This window comes from Entelurus aequoreus, linkage group LG18 (assembly GCF_033978785.1).
Source record: "Entelurus aequoreus isolate RoL-2023_Sb linkage group LG18, RoL_Eaeq_v1.1, whole genome shotgun sequence".
Classification (NCBI taxonomy): domain Eukaryota; kingdom Metazoa; phylum Chordata; class Actinopteri; order Syngnathiformes; family Syngnathidae; genus Entelurus; species Entelurus aequoreus.
Window position 1 is genome coordinate 36,194,974 of NC_084748.1, and position 19,035 is coordinate 36,214,008.

Genomic DNA, 19,035 nt, shown 5'->3' on the forward strand with positions numbered 1-19,035 from the left:
CAATGTCTCATTTAAGCTTTCTAGCAACCTAGAGCAGCTAGTCCGTCAGTGAGATTTTCAAAGGGCAATTGTCTACGAGATTTTTCAAAAATATTATTTAAAATAGTATACGTTTTTAAAAAATTAAGCTGGAGTTTTACCGTGTTTATCGTTACATCACGAATCCAGTTTTTGTTGATTGTGCTAAAAAAAGTATACTCCTACACACACTCAAATGTTTAACCAAGTCTTATTTAATAAATAAAAACTGATTAACAGCAATATCGTCTTTGGCAGAAGAAACATTGCGTTTTCCTCAAGTCTACACCAGAGATGTCCGATAATGGCTTTTTTGCCGATATCCGATATTCCGATATTGTCCAACTCTTAATTACCGATTCCGATATCAATCAATACCGATATATACAGTCGTGGAATCAACACATTATTGTGCCTAATTTTGTTGTGATGCCTTGCTGGATGCATTAAATGTAACAAGGTTAGCCAAAATAAATACACTCAAGTTATGGAAAAAGATGCCAACATGGCACTGCCATATTTATTTTTGAAGTCACAAAGTGCATTATTTTTTTTAACATGCCTCAAAACAGCAGCTTGGAAATTGGGACATCCTCTCCCTGAGAGAGCATGAGGAGGTTGAGGTGGGCAGGGTTGAGGTGGGAGGGTAGGGGTAGCGGGGGGTGTATATTGTAGCGTCCCAGAAGAGTTAATGCTGCAAGGGGTTCTGGGTATTTGTTCTGTTGTGTTACGATGTGGATGTTCTCCCGAAATGTGTTTGTCATTCTTGTTTGGTGTGGGTTCACAGTGTGGCGCATATTTGTAACGGTGTTAAAGTTGTTTATACGGGCACCCTCAGTGTGGCCTGTATGGCTGTTGACCAAGTATGCCTTGCATTCACTTGTGTGTGTGAAAAGCCGTAGATATTATGTGATTGGGCCGGCACGCAAAGGCAGTGCCTTTAAGGTTTATTGGCGCTCTATACTTCTCCCTACGTCCGTGTACCACTCCGTACAGGGGCGTTTGAAAAAGTCATAAATGTTACTTTTTGAAACCGATACCGATAATTTCCGATATTACATTTTAAAGCATTTATCGGCTGATAATATCGGCCGATAAATGCTTTAAATCTCTAGTCTACACATGTAATACGGAATAGTGCAGGGAGCTGTCAAAACGATCATGACTGAGGAAGTATTTTGTATTTTCCGTCAGTCTACCCCAGGGCAGCTGTGGCTACGAAAGTAGCTTACCACCACCAGGTGTGAATGAATGATGGGTTTTTAACATGTAAAGCGTCTTTGGGTACTTAGAAAAGCGCTATATAAATCCCAGGTATTATTATTATTATTATTATTTTGATGTATTTTTAAGCGCACGAATTAGGGAAAAAAAGGATGCGTTTTTAACTTTAATCACAGAAGTTCGACGTACGTAATACACATATAACCGTTTAAAACACCACATTTTTTAATATAAACAAGTGTAAAATAAGTATAGTTGCATATTGCTTACACATACAAAGTCTCCAAGACAGTTGCGTATTGAAAAGTATGCAGTAACAAATGTGTCCGCATCATTCAACTTGCTGCATCATTAGATTACCTTAGTGAATTATTGTGACCAATAGGTATCGGCTTAAAAATGAATACCACGCCACTTCAACCTACAGACATCGTAAGTCTATTCCAGGTAGTGAAAAATAAATAGGTTAGTGGTTTTAATATCTAGCATTGTTCTCCGAGTAATTTCACTTAATCAAGCTTTTAACATTAACCACTACAAAATAATAAGTGTGTATGGTTCCTGCTGATATATCAACATCGGTATCAGCCAATGTCAAGGCTTCAATATCGGTATCGTATCAGTTGAGAAAAAGTTTTATCAGGACACCCCTATAGAAAATGTGTTTATCCAGATCTGCTCCAACATTGAAATGATTCTTCCATCCTAGAACTGTGTTTTTCGGGGAAATTGATCAAGTGGGTTTTGCGTAATCCTAGCAAACAAACAGATCAAAAAAACATAACCTTTGCTTTTTCAGAGCTGTGAGACTTGATATGCACAACAAACAGCCTTGAGTCTGCTTCTCCAAAGGCAGCAAACCGTGCCAAGAGATTTCACCTTCGTCAAGCACAAATAGACAGGAAAGCAAAAAAAAGAAATGTTCTCAGTATGAAGGCCTGAGAGAGTTCTCATGCATAAAGGACTGAGCTCTCGTCGATCAGTGCGACATTTCTCATACAAAAAGGAGAATTATGTGCATTCGTTAAGCAGAAAAGTAAGCATCAGTCTAAATCTGCTGTTAAATTATATCTACATCTACATGCAGAAAATCTAAATCTGCTAAATGATATCTAAATCTACATGTACAAAAGTAAGCATCAATCTAAATATGCTGTTAAATGATATCGAAATCTACATGCAGAAATGTAAGTATTAATCTAAATATACTGTTAAATGATATCTAGATCTACATGCAGAAAAGTAATCAATCTAAATCTGCTGTTAAATGATGTCTACATCTACATGCAGAAAAGTAAACATCAATTTAAATCTGTTGTTAAATGATATCTCGATCTTTGTGCAGAAAAGTAAGCATCAATCTCAATCTGTTAAATTATATCTAGATCTACATGCAGAAAAATAAACATCAATCTCAATCTGCTGGTAAATGATATCTAGATCTACATGCAGAAAAGTAAGCATCAATCTAAATCTGCTGTTAAATGATGTCTAGATCTACATGCAGAAAAGTAAACATCAATTTAAATCTGTTGTTAAATGATATCTCGATATTTGTGCAGAAAAGTAAGCATCAATCTCAATCTGTTAAATGATATCTAGATCTACACTACCGTTCAAAAGTTTGGGGTCACATTGAAATGTCCTTATTTTTGAAGGAAAAGCACTGTACTTTTCAATGAAGATAACTTTAAACTAGTCTTAACTTGAAAGAAATACACTCTATACATTGCTAATGTGGTAAATGACTATTCTAGCTGCAAATGTCTGGTTTTTGGTGCAATATCTACATAGGTGTATAGAGGCCCATTTCCAGCAACTATCACTCCAGTGTTCTAATGGTACAATGTGTTTGCTCATTGGCTCAGAAGGCTAATTGATGATTAGAAAACCCTTGTGCAATCATGTTCACACATCTGAAAACAGTTTAGCTCGTTACAGAAGCTACAAAACTGACCTTCCTTTGAGCAGATTGAGTTTCTGGAGCATCGCATTTGTGGGGTCAATTAAACGCTCAAAATGGCCAGAAAAAGAGAACTTTCATCTGAAACTCGACAGTCTATTCTTGTTCTCAGAAATGAAGGCTATTCCACAAAATTGTTTGGGTGACCCCAAACTTTTGAACGGTAGTGTACATGCAGAAAAATAAGCATCAATCTCAATCTACTGGTAAATGATATCTAGATCTACATGCAGAAAAGTAAGCATCAATCTAAATCTGCTGTTAAATATCTCGATCTACATGCAGAAAAGTAAGCATCAATCTAAATCTGTTGTTAAATGATATCGCGATCTCCGTGCAGAAAAGTAAGCCTCAATCTCAATGTGTTAAATAATATCTAGATCTACATCCAGAAAAATAAGTGTCAATCTCAATCTACTGTTAAATGATATCTAGATCTACATGCAGAAAAGTAATCAATCTAAATCTGCTGTTAAATGATGTCTACATCTACATGCAGAAAAGTAAACATCAATTTAAATCTGTTGTTAAATGATATCTCGATCTTTGTGCAGAAAAGAAAGCATCAATCTCAATCTGTTAAATGATATCTAGATCTACATGCAGAAAAATAAGCATCAATCTCAATCTACTGGTAAATGATATCTAGATCTACATGCAGAAAAGTAAGCATCAATCTAAATCTGTTAAAATTTTTTGTTAAAATGAAGTCAAAAATTAAATTTTTTTGTTGTCCCCTGTAACTTGAAAATACATTTTTCAAAATAAATTTTGCTACTGGTACCAAAATATTGGTATCAGGACAACCCTACTATGTCGTAATTAAAACAAGCAGCAACAAATGAAAAAACTTCAAAAACGACATAAAAGAGAAAAAGATATGTTGGTATTAAAACCAAATTAGAGATTTTTTTGTTAAAAAAATAGCCAACTATGCAAAATTATAAGATTACATAATTTTGACACTGCACAGCACATCAGGGCTGTCAAACGTACGGCCCGCGGAGTTTGCCAAGTATGAAAAAGAGCCGAAATTTTTAATGAAAGAAACTGCTGTTCTAAATGTGTCCACTAGATGTTGCAATAGCAATTCTTTGTATCTTTGTAGGTCATGCTACATATGTAAAACAAATAAACCACATGATGTTAGTGCACTAGTCGAGGAAAATGAGCAAACTACATAAATAACATCCTGTAATTTGATTTTGATAAAAAAAATGTCATCTTGATAGATTGAAAATTAACACCAATGAGTTGACTGATGAAAATTATCACATAATTTATTCAGAAAGTATAATTAACAACAAATAAAGGTACAACACTATTAACCGCAACGTGTAAGTGTAAAAAAACAACATTATGATTTGTACTATGATTTGTACTGCCGATATTATCGGACGATAAATTCTATAAAATGTAATATCGGAAATTATCGGTATCGGTTTCAAAATTATCGGTATTGGTTTCAAAAAGTAAAATGTATGACTTTTTAAAACGCCGCTGTGTACACGGACGTGGGGAGAGATACAGAGCGCCAATAAACCTTAAAGGCACTGCCTTTGCGTGCCGGCCCAGTCACATAATATCTACGGCTTTTCACACACACAAGTGAAATCAAGGCATACTTGGTCAACAGCCATACAGGTCACACTGAGGGTGGCCGTATAAACAACTTTAACACTGTTACAAATATGCGCCACACTGTGAACCTACACCAAACAAGAATGACAAACACATTTCGGGAGAACATCCGCACTGTAACACAACAGAACAAATAACCAGAACCCCTTGCAGCACTAACTCTTCCGGGACGCTACAATATACACCCCCCGCTAACCCCTACCCCTCCGCCCCCAATCCCACCCACCTCATGCTCTCTCAGGGAGAGCATGTCCCAAATTCCAAGCTGCTGTTTTGAGGCATGTTTAAAAAAAATAATGCACTTTGTGACTTCAATAATAAATATGGCAGTGCCATGTTGGCATTTTTTTCCATAACTTGAGTTGATTTATTTTGGAAAACATTGTTACATTGTTTAATGCATCCAGCGGGGCATCACAACAAAATTAGGCATAATAATGTGTTAATTCCACGACTGTATATATGGGTATCGGTTGATATCGGAATCGGTAATTAAGAGTTGCACGGTATCGGAATATCGGATATCGGCAAAAAAGCCATTATTGGACATCTCTAATTTGTACATTTTCAGAATGTGCTTGTTCTATTTTTAAACAAAGAAAACAATCTGAACTTGTCTTTATTTTTAAGTTATCGTGCCATGCTTTTACCAGTCCGGCCCACTTGGGAGTAGATTTTTCTCCATGTGGCCCCCGATCTAAAATGAGTTTGACACCTCTGTTAAGTAAATGCTTCAATTAATGGGCATGAACCATTAAAAAGGATCAAACCTTTCATTAGCCAACTTCTACCATTTTTACCTTTGAGTGGAAGTCACTAAAAATGTCCGACGTATTCGGTGCAGATTGCTTTCGCTTGGACGCAGGCCTGGCCCTAACCAATCTGGCGCCCTAGGCAAGATTTTAGGTGGCGCCCCCCCACATAGGCAGTGAAGTGTATATACTCACAAGAAACCGAATAGCTTTGTCTTTGACCTTTTTTTTTACTTAAAGAAAGCAAATTAACATATTATATGAGAATGTTATGTTATGGTTATCTTTAACCGAATCACAGCAGTGCTCAAATTAAAAAACAACATTCCCTCTCATGTGATATTGCTTAATTAACATTAGTGATGTGCACTTTAACAACTAGGCTTTCAACTATACCTAATATATAAAGGGGTGGAAAAGTGACTATTACCTGCAGGGCAAACATTAGCTAACCAGAAGGCAATAATAATGTAAACAGAAAACACCTGCTTAAAAGATCTAATACAAATGTCCCTGAGGAATGTAAGGTGGGAGTACTGTAATTACCTAACGTTACATTATTATTTTCCATAACAATTTTGCCCCCTCCACAATATTAACCCGACGTTAAAACAGAACTAGCTATTTATTGATTAGCAATTGCCGAATCATGTAACATTAGCTTAATGCTAAAAAGCCAGGTACTATCACATTCTGTAACAGACAAATAATTTCATGTAGGCTAACGTTACCTACCTGCTACCTCTGTCTTTTTCTCGTTTCTCCTCTTCTTTTCTCTTTTTTCTTCCCTGGGCACCTGACAGTTTTGGCCGTTTTGACATCTTGTGTTAATTTTTTGATATGGTGACGTCCAAAAAGAGTCATGATACGGGAAGGGAGGGGGCGCACCGTGCAGGGGGAAGGGAGGGGGGGGGGGGGGGGGCGTAATGTTGTAACAAATAATATTTCTATTAAATAGGCTTTACTTTGCATTTTAATTAACGTGGGATTATTTTTTGTATTTAGAAATAATAGTACCAACTTTTTTTTTTTTTTCTCCAACATTTGTGGCACTGGCGTGGCGCCCCCTGATGGACAGCGCCCTTAGCATTTGCCTATACGGCCTATGCCACGGGCCGGCCCTGCTTGGACGTGTGAAAAGAGGAGAGAATGGCAGCTGCCCTTCGCAAACCTTTGCTATCCACTGATATTCCACTACCATAGTCAAACTAGCAGTGCGCATGAAAGGTGCCAAGACTTGTTGGAAGAGGTGCGACACGAGCATCAGCCCACACTTTAAATATGGAGCTCTTACCACTGTGCTCGGGCGATATTTTCACACTTCATGCCAACAAAAAATAACATGTAAAGCAAAAGCAAGTCAACAAAAAGAACATTGGAGCCTTGAAGGGGCTGTTTGTAGCCTGGAGAATCTATCGTCCTATTTCTGGTACGACCATGCAAGCCAATGCATGTGCACACAGCATTAGTGTTTGGAAAAGCATAAAATTAGCAACTATAGCATTCTTTTTTTAACTCCTTTGGTCCGCAAAGATTTCTTGTGCAGCCGGAAGCCCAGTCATCTACCGTTTACCATGAATTGATTAACGTGGACCCCGACTTAAACAAGTTGAAAAACTTATTGGGGTGTTACCATTTAGTGGTCAATTGTACGGAATATATACTGTACTGTGCAATCTACTAATAAAAGTTTCAATCAATCAATCGATCTTATTCGGGGACAAAGTTTAATTTTTAATGGTGAGAAATAGACATTTAGGAAATCTGCTGTCTTGATCCACTGTTAAAAAATGTTTGATTTTATGGTAAACACCAAATTACTGTAAATGTACAGTATTTACAGGAAACTATCTTTACAAATTGTCACAACATAATAGAAAATGAAACAAATACTGCATTGTAGTGTTGTCCCGATACCAATATCTTGGTACCGGTACTTTGATACTTTTCTAAATAGAGGGGACCACAAAAAATGTGCATTATTGGCTTTATTTTAACAAAAAATCTTAGGGTACATTAAACATATGTTTCTTATTGCAAGTTTGTCCGTAAATAAAATAGTGAACATACAAGACAACTTGTCTTTTATTAGTAAGTAAACAAACAAAGGCTCCTAATTAGTCTGCTGACATATGCAGTAACATATTGTGTCATTTTTCATTCTATTATTTTGTCAAAATTAAGGAAAAGTGATAGAAAATGAATTATTAATCTACTTGTTAATTTACTATTAATATCTGCTTACTTTCTCTTTTAACATCTTCTATCTACACTTCTGTTAAAATGTAATAATCACTTATTCTTCTGTTGTTTAATACTTTACATTATCAAACAAATGTAGGTATCAATCCGCTACTGAATTACTGTACATTTACAGTACTTAGAGTAATTTGGTAAAAAAAAACAACACACTGAATTAGTGTACATTATCGGCATTTACAGAAAAACATTAGTACCACTTGGTGATTATCGATTGTTACAACATAATAGCAAATGAGAAATACTGCACTGTGATACATATTTCATGATCTTTCATGACTGTTTTGGTTCGGTGTTGTATTCTTCTGCCGACATGTGAGTTACTGTCATTTAAGGACTTAATTTAATACAGAATTTCGGTCAAAAAGATGTAGCGTACGTTTAAAAAGTTGCCACAATATTACCGGAAAATGTATGGTGGTTTTTACACCCGATTACTGTAAGTAGAGATATTATCGGCCGATAAATGCTTTAAAATGTAATATCGGAAATTATCGGTATCAGTTTCAAAAAGTAAAATTTATGACTTTTTAAAACGCCGCTGTACTGAGTGGTACACGGACGTAGGGAGATAAGTACAGATAAATAAACCTTAAAGGCACTGCCTTTGCGTGCCGGCCCAATCACATAATATCTACGGCTTTTCACACACACAAGTGAATGCAAGGCATACTTGGTCAACAGCCATACAGGTCACACTGAGGGTGGCCATATAAACAACTTTAACATTGTTACAAATAAGCGCCAGACTGTGAACGCTCACCAAACAAGAATGATAAATACATTTCGGGAGAACATCCGCACCGTAACACAACATAAACACAACAGAACAAATACCCAGAACCCCTTGCAGCACTAACTCTTCCGGGACGCTACAATATACACTAACCCCCCCACCTCAACCTCCTCATGCTCTCTCAGGGAGAGCATGTCCCAAATTCCAAGCTGCTGTTTTGAGGCCTGTTAAAAAAAATAATGCACTTTGTGACTTCAATAACAAATATGGCATTTTTTTCCATAACTTGAGTTGATTTATTTTGGAAAACCTTGTTACATTGTTTAATGCATCCAGCGGGGCATCACAACCAAATTAGGCATAATAATGTGTTAATTCCACGACTGTATATATCGGTATCGGTTGATATCGGTATCGGTAATTAAGAGTTGGATAATATCGGAATATCGGATATCGGCAAGAAAGCCATTATCGGACAGCTCTAACTGTAAGTTTACAGTAGTCACAGGAAACGGAAGTTCGGCTCGCTCACCATCTTTATCGAACATAAAAAATAAGAATACTGCATTGTAATACATAAAACTCACTATATTACTGTACATTTATTGTAATTCAAAGTAATAACCAACATAATTTATACTTGCCAGTTTTATTTACTGAAAAGATCTCCGGTCATTTTTACCGCGCATTAGTGTAAATGAAAAAATGCTACCACAAATTGTTACAGTAATATTTGAGACCATTCCTACAGTGGAATTTAGAGCTGCCCCTTTAAGAGTTCAGTTTAACCGACATGTGAGTTTAGCTCAGAGCTCCCAGTTGTGGAGGCTCTTGCATGAGCACGTCAAAGTGAGTTAGCGCTGTGAGCACAATACTCCCCTGAGTGACAAAGGCAGGATCACAACCTGGACCTTCTCACCGGACAGCCAAGGGAAAAGCAGAAACCACTTGTGATGAATAAAACTCCACAATAACACTGAGGGCCTACAAAGAATGTGACTATGGTTTCTAAAAAAAAATTGTTTTAGCACTGATATACTCTGAAATGCCACAAAAAATACAATGATCCTGTTTTTAATTTTGGGCTAATTTTATGGTGTCCAAACTTTTTCCACTGAGGACCGCACACTAAAAAATTAAAGCATTTTCATTTTCAAAACCGATACAATATATATAATTTTTTTACTTTCCTCAAGTTTGGTCCTGGGGACGCTAAAAGGTCAGTTATAAAAATGTTGAATATATTATTGTTCCACACATATATCTTTAGATCAACTTCAAATCGGTCAATAGAAGTTTTTTTGGGGGGCGGTTTCATGTTTTACGCCCTTTTTTTAAAAAAAAAACAACAAAAAAAACACCGGATTTTTATGACAAAAACACAAAATATGCAATATTTCCCTCCCCAAAATATCTTAAAGTGGAATATTTCATGTGAAGTAATTGGAGCCTTAAATAGGTCGTCAATAATTCATAACATTGATTTTATTTATTATTTTAAAATAACTATATAACTGATTTTTATGACAACAACACAAAATATGCAATATTTCCCTCTCCAAAACTATTTTAAAGTGCAATATTTCATGTGAAGTAATTGGAGCCTTAAATAGGTCGTCAATAATTCATAACATTGATTTTAATTATTATTTTAAAACAAATGCTTAAAAATCCCACAAAAATTCTAGGAGCCTCTCAAAAGTGTTAAAAATAAAAATAGTCATAAATTTTATTTTATTTTATTTACTTTCAGCGCTAAAATCTTAGATCAACTTCAGATCAGTCGATAAAGCTTTTTTGGGGGGGGGGGGGCTGGGGTTTCTAAAACAACAACAAAAAAAACACCGGATTTCTATGACAAAAAACACAAAATATGCAATATTTCCCTCCCCAAAATATCTTAAAGTGGAATATTTCATGTGAAGTAATTGGAGCCTTAAATAGGTCGTCAATAATTCATAACATTGATTTTAATTATTATTTTAAAACAAATGTTTAAAAATCCCACTAAAATTCTAGGAGCCTCTCAAAAGTGTTAAAAATAGAAATAGTCATACATTTTCTTTTATTTTATTTACTTTCAGCGCTATAGTCTCAGATCAACTTCAGATCGGTCGTTGTTTTGTTCTTTTTGGGCGGCGGGGGGATTCATGTTTAACGCCGTTTTTGTAAGAAAAAAAAAAAAACACCTGATTTTTATGACAAAAACACAAAATATGCAATAGTTCCCTCTCCAAAAATATTTTAAAGTGGAATATTTCATGTGAAGTAACTGGAGCCTTGAATAGGTCGTCAATAATTCATAACATTGATTTTAATTCATTATTATTTCAGCAACGACAGTTAAAACAAATGTTTAAAAATTCCACTAAGATTCTCAGAGCCCTTCAAAAGTGTTAAAAATAAAAATAGTCATAAATTGTATTTTATTTTATTTACTTTCAGTGCTAAAATCTCAGATCAACTACAGATCGGTCGATATAACGTTTTTTTTTTGGGGGGGGGGGCGCTGGGGGTTCTAAAAAAACAACAAAAAAACCACCGGATTTTTATGACAAAAAACACAAAATATAGAAAATTTCCCTCCCCAAAATATCTTAAAGTGGAATATTTAATGTGAAGTAATTAGAGCCTTAAATAGGTCGTCAATAATTCATAACATTGATTTTAATTATTATTTTAAAACAAATGTTTAAAAATCCCACTAAAATTGTAGGAGCCTCTCAAAAGTGTTAAATTAAAAATAGTCATACATTTTATTTTATTTTATTTACTTTCAGCGCTAAAATCTCAGATCAACTTCAGATCGGTTTATATAACGTTTTTTCTTTTTTTTGGGGGGGGGGGGGGGGGCTAAAAAACAACAAAAAAAACACCGGATTTTTATGACAAAAACACAAAATATAGAATATTTCCCTCCCCAAAATATGTTAAAGTGGAATATTTCATGTGAAGTAATTGGAGCCTTAAATAGGTCGTCAATAATTCATAACAATTTAATTACATTTTATTTACTTTCAGCGCTAAAATCTTAGATCAACTTCAGATCGGTCGATATAGCGGGGTTTTTTTTTGGGGGGGGGAGGGGTTTGGCGGCTGGGGGTTCTAAAAAAACAACAAAAAAAACACAGGATTTTTATGACAAAAAACACAAAATATAGAATATTTCCCTCCCCAAAATATCTTAAAGTGGAATATTTCATGTGAAGTAATTTGAGCCTAGGTCATCAATAATTCATAACATTGATTTTATTTATTATTTTAAAATAACTATATAACTGATTTTTATGACAACAACACAAAATATGCAATATTTCCCTCTCCAAAAATATTTTAAAGTGCAATATTTCATGTGAAGTAATTGGAGCCTTAAATAGGTCGTCAATAATTCATAACATTGATTTTAATTCATTATTATTATTTGAGCAATGACAGTTAAAACAAATGTTTAAAAATTCCACTAATATTCTCAGAGCCCTTCAAAAGTGTTAAAAATAAAAATAGTCCTAAATTGTATTTTATTTTATTTACTCTCAGCGCTAAAATCTCAGATCAACTTCAGATCGGTCGATATAACGTTTTTTTTTTTGGGGGGGGGGTTCAAGTTTTACGCCCTTTTTGTAAAAAAACAAAAACAAAAAACACCAGATTTTTATGACAAAAAACACAAAATATAGAAAATTTCCCTCCCCAAAATATCTTAAAGTGGAATATTTAATGTGAAGTAATTAGAGCCTTAAATAGGTCGTCAATAATTCATAACATTGATTTTAATTATTATTTTAAAACAAATGTTTAAAAATCCCGCTAAAATTGTAGGAGCCTCTCAAAAGTGTTAAATTAAAAATAGTCATACATTTTATTTTATTTTATTTACTTTCAGCGCTAAAATCTCAGATGAACTTCAGATCGGTTTATATAACGTTTTTTCTTTTTCTTTTTTTTTTTTTTTTTTTGGGGGGGGGGGGGCTGGGGGTTCTAAAAAAAACAACAAAAAAACCACAGGATTTTTATGACGAAAACACAAAATATAGAATATTTCCCTCCCCAAAATATGTTAAAGTGGAATATTTCATGTGAAGTAATTGGAGCCTTAAATAGGTCGTCAATAATTCATAACAATTTTATTTTATTTTATTTACTTTCAGCGCTAAAATCTTAGATGAACTTCAGATCGGTCGATATAGCGGGGGGGGGGGTTTTTTGGGGGGGGGCGGGTTTTGGCGGCTGGGGGTTCTAAAAAAACAACAAAAAAACCACCGGATTTTTATGACAAAAAACACAAAATAAAGAATATTTCCCTCCCCAAAATATCTTAAAGTGGAATATTTCATGTGGAGTAATTTGAGCCTAGGTCATCAATAATTCATAACATTGATTTTATTTATTATTTTAAAATAACTATATAACTGATTTTTATGACAACAACACAAAATATGCAATATTTCCCTCTCCAAAAATATTTTAAAGTGCAATATTTCATGTGAAGTAATTGGAGCCTTAAATAGGTCGTCAATAATTCATAACATTGATTTTAATTCATTATTATTATTTGAGCAATGACAGTTAAAACAAATGTTTAAAAATTCCACTAATATTCTCAGAGCCCTTCAAAAGTGTTAAAAATAAAAATAGTCATAAATTGTATTTTATTTTATTTACTTTCAGCGCTAAAATCTCAGATCAACTTCAGATCGGTTGATATAACATTGGTTCATGTTTTACGCTGTTTTTGTAAGAAGAAGGAAAGAAAAAAAAAACACCAGATTTTTATGACAAAAACACAAAATATGCAAAATTTCCCTCTCCAAAAATATTTTAAGGTGGAATATTTCATGTGAAGTAATTGGAGCCTTAAATAGGTCGTCAATAATTCATAACATTGATTTTAATTCATTATTATTTCAGCAATGACAGTTAAAACAAATGTTCTCAGAGCCCTTCAAAAGTGTTAAAAATAAAAATAGTCATACATTTATTTTATTTTATTTACTTTCAGCGCTAAAATCTCAGATCAACTTCAGATCGGTTGATATAACGTTGTTTTTTTGGGGGGGCGGCGGGTTCATGTTTAACGCTGTTTTTGTAAGAAGAAGAAAAGAAAAAAAACCACCAGATTTTTATGACAAAAACACAAAATATGCAAAATTTCCCTCTCTAAAAATATTTTAAGGTGGAATATTTCATGTGAAGTAATTGGAGCCTTAAATAGGTCGTCAATAATTCATAACATTGATTTTAATTCATTATTATTTCAGCAATGACAGTTAAAACAAATGTTCTCAGAGCCCTTCAAAAGTGTTAAAAATAAAAATAGTCATACATTTATTTTATTTTATTTACTTTAAGCGCTTAAATCTCTATATCAACTTTAGATCGGTCGATATAAGGTTGTTTTTGGTTTGTTTTGTTTTATGCCCTTCTTGTAAAAAAAAAAAAAACACCTAATTTTTATGACAAAAACACAAAATATGCAATATTTCCCTCCCCAAGAGGTCCAGGGCACAGATAGCAGGCCCATCAAAATTTCCGCGGGGAATTTTCTAGTTAATAATAACCTTACTTGGCGGAAATTTGTTTGCCACCATCAGGCCTGGAACTAATTAGCCGCGATAAACCAGGGACGACCGTTCCTCCTAACGTTGTTTCATAAATGGAGAACACACAAACAAGATTGCCAAAGCAGTTCACTCACTGCAGTTCCACCAAATCGTTGTCAGAGAAGAGTTAGCCTCGGTTGTGAGCTGATGGCCTTCCACCCTGCAAGCTTGCCACCGTCTACTATTGATCCAGACCAGTGTTCAGAGAAACAGTCATGCCCTTGCATGCAGACTGCAGCCAGAGAGACAGCAGGTCACTGCTGTGACTACTGGCTTTTGTTTTGCACACTGAAAACATATCAGTCTTTAGGAGGAGGATATTATATACAGTACAGCAAATATGTATTACAATCTTATGTGTATAAGACTTAGGATGTGTCAAAAAAAAAATCTATTTTCGAATGAATCGCTGTTCTTGTAGCAATTCCTAATCGATAAAAACAAAAAAAGGTATTTATTTATTTGTTTCAATCTATCTTTTCCAGCCAATCATATTGTTGATGTAGATCAGGGGTGTCAAACGTACGGCCCGGGGGCCTGATCAGGCTCGCAAACAGGTTTTATCCGGCCCGCGGGATGAGTTTGCTAAGTATACAAATGAGCCGTAATTTTTGAATGAAAGAAACTGCTGTTCTTAATGTGTCCACTATATGTCGCAATAGCAATTATTTGTATCTTTGTAGATTATGCTACAGAAGTAAAAAAAAAACAAAAAAAAACACAGTGCACCAGTCGAGGAAAATGAGCAAACTACATAAATAAAATCCTGTAATTTGATGTTTATATATTTTTTTTTTATCTTGAGAGATTGAAAATTAACACCAATGAGTTGCCTGATGAACATTATCACTTTATGTATTCAGAAAGTATAAATACAAACAAATATAGATAGAATACTATTAACCGCAACATGTAAGTGTAAAAAAACAACAACATTATGATTTTTACATTTTCAGAATCTGCTTGTTCTATTTTTAAACAAAGAAAACAATCTGAAATTGTCTTTATTTTTAAGTTATCGTGCCGCAATTTTACCAGTTAGGAGTAAATTTGAACGTTGCACGGAAAATTTCTCTGCCAGTTTCCGCATCCCACAGGGATTCTTCTTTTGTGTTTCTGCACCTGCGGTTCCCACACAAGGTTGCAACATGGTTTGTCAACACTGTCTGCTCTCATTTTCTCGCACATTTGACCCTCTGATGTTCTGTGTACCTACACTCTGTCCTCCTCCTGTCTAGGCCTGGTGTGTGTGTGTGTGTGTGTGTGTGTGTGTGTGTGTGTGTGTGTGTGTGTGTGTGTGTGTGTGTGTGTGTGTGTGTGTGTGTGTGTGTGTGTGTGTGTGTGTGTGTGTGTGTGTGTGTGTGTGTGTGTGTGTGTGTGTGTGTGTGTGTGTGCGTGTGTGCGTAGTACACAAAACATCAATTTCCACACTTCTAATAGCCCCAGGTCCAGTGGACCCGGACATCTTATATGTAATAGAAATGTGTAAGGGGGGTTTATGGTGTGTGGTCATTAAATATGTATTCTGTTCTTCACAGAAAATGAGCCAAAGTCAGTGAGTCTCAGTTTGAAAAATGTATTAATTGTATCATTTTTCTTTTAGTAAAAAAATGAAAACGGGTCCCACAGACCCGAACGCCACACAAGGGTTAAATGTTGCGTAAATTACATTTGCAAATTTTAGTTGTTTTTTTTGCCATGCACAAACTTCAATTGTCAAGAACGATAACACACCCAAAGGCCAGCTAAATTCATGAAGCAGATCTTCGACGTAAACGTGACGCTTGAATGGACACATCTGCACAGGCAGCCGTTAAGATAATACAATGGCTACGAGCCAGCGTGCAAACAGTACAAACGTTAGCGTTGCTGTGAAACAATCAATAAATATCATCATACTAAATAACAAACTGAGAACTGTGACCGGTGGGGCAGTGTTTGTTTTGAGGAATCAATACGACAAAACAAATCTCGTTAAAAAGCATCAGTCTAACTTACAGTGAAGTGTTTGTCAAGCATATACTGGAGCTGTGCCTTTATTGTCAAACCATTAAGTTTACAGTTAATGCCACGCACACTGAACTGGCGTGTCATAGCGTGGAAAAGGTCAACGTGATCTCAGCAGAAAAGTTGGAAACATTTCCACAAAATATGGCAGATATGTGCTGGAAATGCTACAGGCTAGAGCAGGGGTCCCCAAACTACGGCCCGCGGGCCGGATACGGCCCCCCAGCGTCCAAAATCCGGCCCGCGTGAAGTCCCAAGTTAAAAAAAAAAAAAAAAAAGTTTTATTTTTTTAAATTATTTTTTATTTTTTTATTTCTCCTTACTAGTCCTTGTTCTACCGTCTCCTAGCCACTAACCAAATCATATTTTCTAAAAATGCATTTTACCATCGATAACGTGACATGCAGCAAGTGTGCTCTTTAAATCAATTAGTGTGCGAGGAATATATATGTATAAATACATACATACATATATATATATATATATATATATATATATATATATATATATATATATATATATATATATATATATATATATATATATATATATATATATATATACATACACATATACATATATATATATATATATATATATATATATATATATATATATATATATATACACATATACATATATATATATATATATATACACATATATACACATGTACATACATATATACACATATACATATATATATATATACATGGACATATACATATACATAGACATATACATATATACACACACACACACATTTATATACAATATATATATATATATACACACACACACACACACATTTACATATAATATATATATACACACACACACACACACATTTACATATAATATATATATACACACACACACACATTTACATATAATATATATATACACACACACACACACATTTACATATAATATATATATATATATATATATATATATATATATATATATATATATATATATATATATATATATATATATATATATATATATATATATATATATATATAGCGCGGCCCCCAGCCAAATTGTTTTACCCCAATGCGGCCCCGGAGTCAAAAAGTTTGGGGACCCCTGGGTTAGAGCAAGGGTGTCAAACTCAAAGCTGGAGGGCCACAGTTTTTAAGTGGCCCGCAAATGCCTGCACATGATGAGTGTCTTCATCTTTCTAAAGTTATTTGTTCTTTGCATTTTGACAGAAAAAAATATATGCCGTGCATAACATTGCATATCTTTTAAAACTTTAATATTGCTATATTATCTGATCCTGCAACAAATATTCTGTCGTATGTACAGTTTAAAAAAATAAAAAATAAAAAATTAAATATGTGCTTGTCATGATGACTTGATTTCAAAGCAAGTTATCCATCAATTTGTACGTAAAATAATCTAATCTAATGCATAGGTAATGGTGTAATATCATTAGGCGATAATACGTTTATATTCATATTCAAGTGGCCCTCTAAAAAGGCAGCCATAACTGCGATGTGGCCCTCGATGAAAACGACTTTGACACCCCTGTGCTAGAGTATGTATGAATATGTAAGGTATATTATTTACCTCGAATGTATTAACTTAATAACATAGAAATATACAGAGTGACTTGAAAAATCTAACACATTTACAGAGCACTATTTTTTTGTCCGGAAGAAATCCGTCTGAATTCAAGACTGTGGAGGGAGATGTGGCCAGCGCTGCCTGCAGGAGCAAAGGTCACCACCTCTGTCCATGGTGCTGAGGGCAGAGCACCATCAGACGGGGGCGTGGCAGTGCTGACGGCGAGACACAGCTGGCAGGTGATTAGATTTCACAGGTGGTACGTGTTAATCTAATCATCTGTTGTCTTTAACAGTAAGCGGTCGGGAGCAGGAGGGGAGAGAGGATACGGACGTGACTGAAAAGTCATGTTCTGCGGGAGAAAGATTTTGACAAAAAAAACCTATGTACATTAAAAACGTTAAAAACTGCACTCTTGGCTCCTGTGCCGTGTCTACAGTGGAACTGCTAGGAGGCAACGTCCACAAAGACAAAGTCTGTTTTTTGAAATGCAGTTATCAATCATGGTTTTACTATCATTAATAGCCGTTTATCATTAATAGCCGTTTATCATTAATACCGATAATGGCTGCAGTTCTACTTCAAACTAGGGCTGCAACTAACTAATTTGACAGTCGACTATCTCAATGGTGAGTCAACTCGTTGGGGAAATAATTACAAAACCACACTTCATTCACTTTTTCCCAAGAGGATGTCAGTTTTTTTAAATGCAGTTATCAATCACTGTCAAAAATACCAGTTCATCAATAATCAGCACAAATGTTAGTACAGTCGAACCTCAATTGACGAACGCCTCTGTATGCGAAATGTTCGATTTATGAACTTTTAGATCAAGTCAAATATGCCTCTGTGTACGAACGCTTCATTCAGGTGCATGCAGGCAAGAAAGCAGGGCGAAACTTTGTTGGGGAGGCGGAGCCTTCTACTTCACTTCCTGCCTGCCTGCTCAGTGGCCTTGTGGTTAGAGTGTCCGCCCTGAGTTCAAACCCCGGCCGAGTCATACCAAAGACTATAAAAAAATGGGACCCGTTACCTCCCTTCTTGGCACTCAGCATCAAGGGTCGGAATTGGGGGTTAAATCATCATCCCGAGCGTGGCCACCGCTGCTGCTCACTGCTCCCCTCACCTCCCAGGGGTGGAACAAGGCTGATGGGTCAAATGCAGAGGGTCATTTCACCACACCTAGTGTGTGTGTGACTATCGTTGGGACTTTAACTTTAAAAACATGAGATGGCAGTAGTGTATAGTTATGGTGTGTTT

The 19,035-nt window shown here is 35.1% G+C and overlaps 1 protein-coding gene across 1 annotated transcript in view; it reads right to left on the reverse strand.

Annotated features, from left to right (window-relative positions):
• Window positions 1-19,035, reverse strand: part of fbxo41 (F-box protein 41) — a 117,751-nt gene that overhangs the window by 95,686 nt on the left and 3,030 nt on the right. Inside the window, exon 2 of the mRNA XM_062027094.1 lies at window positions 18,809-18,921. The gene's annotated coding sequence lies outside the window, so the exon portion shown is untranslated. The remainder of the gene's footprint in view (window positions 1-18,808; window positions 18,922-19,035) is intronic.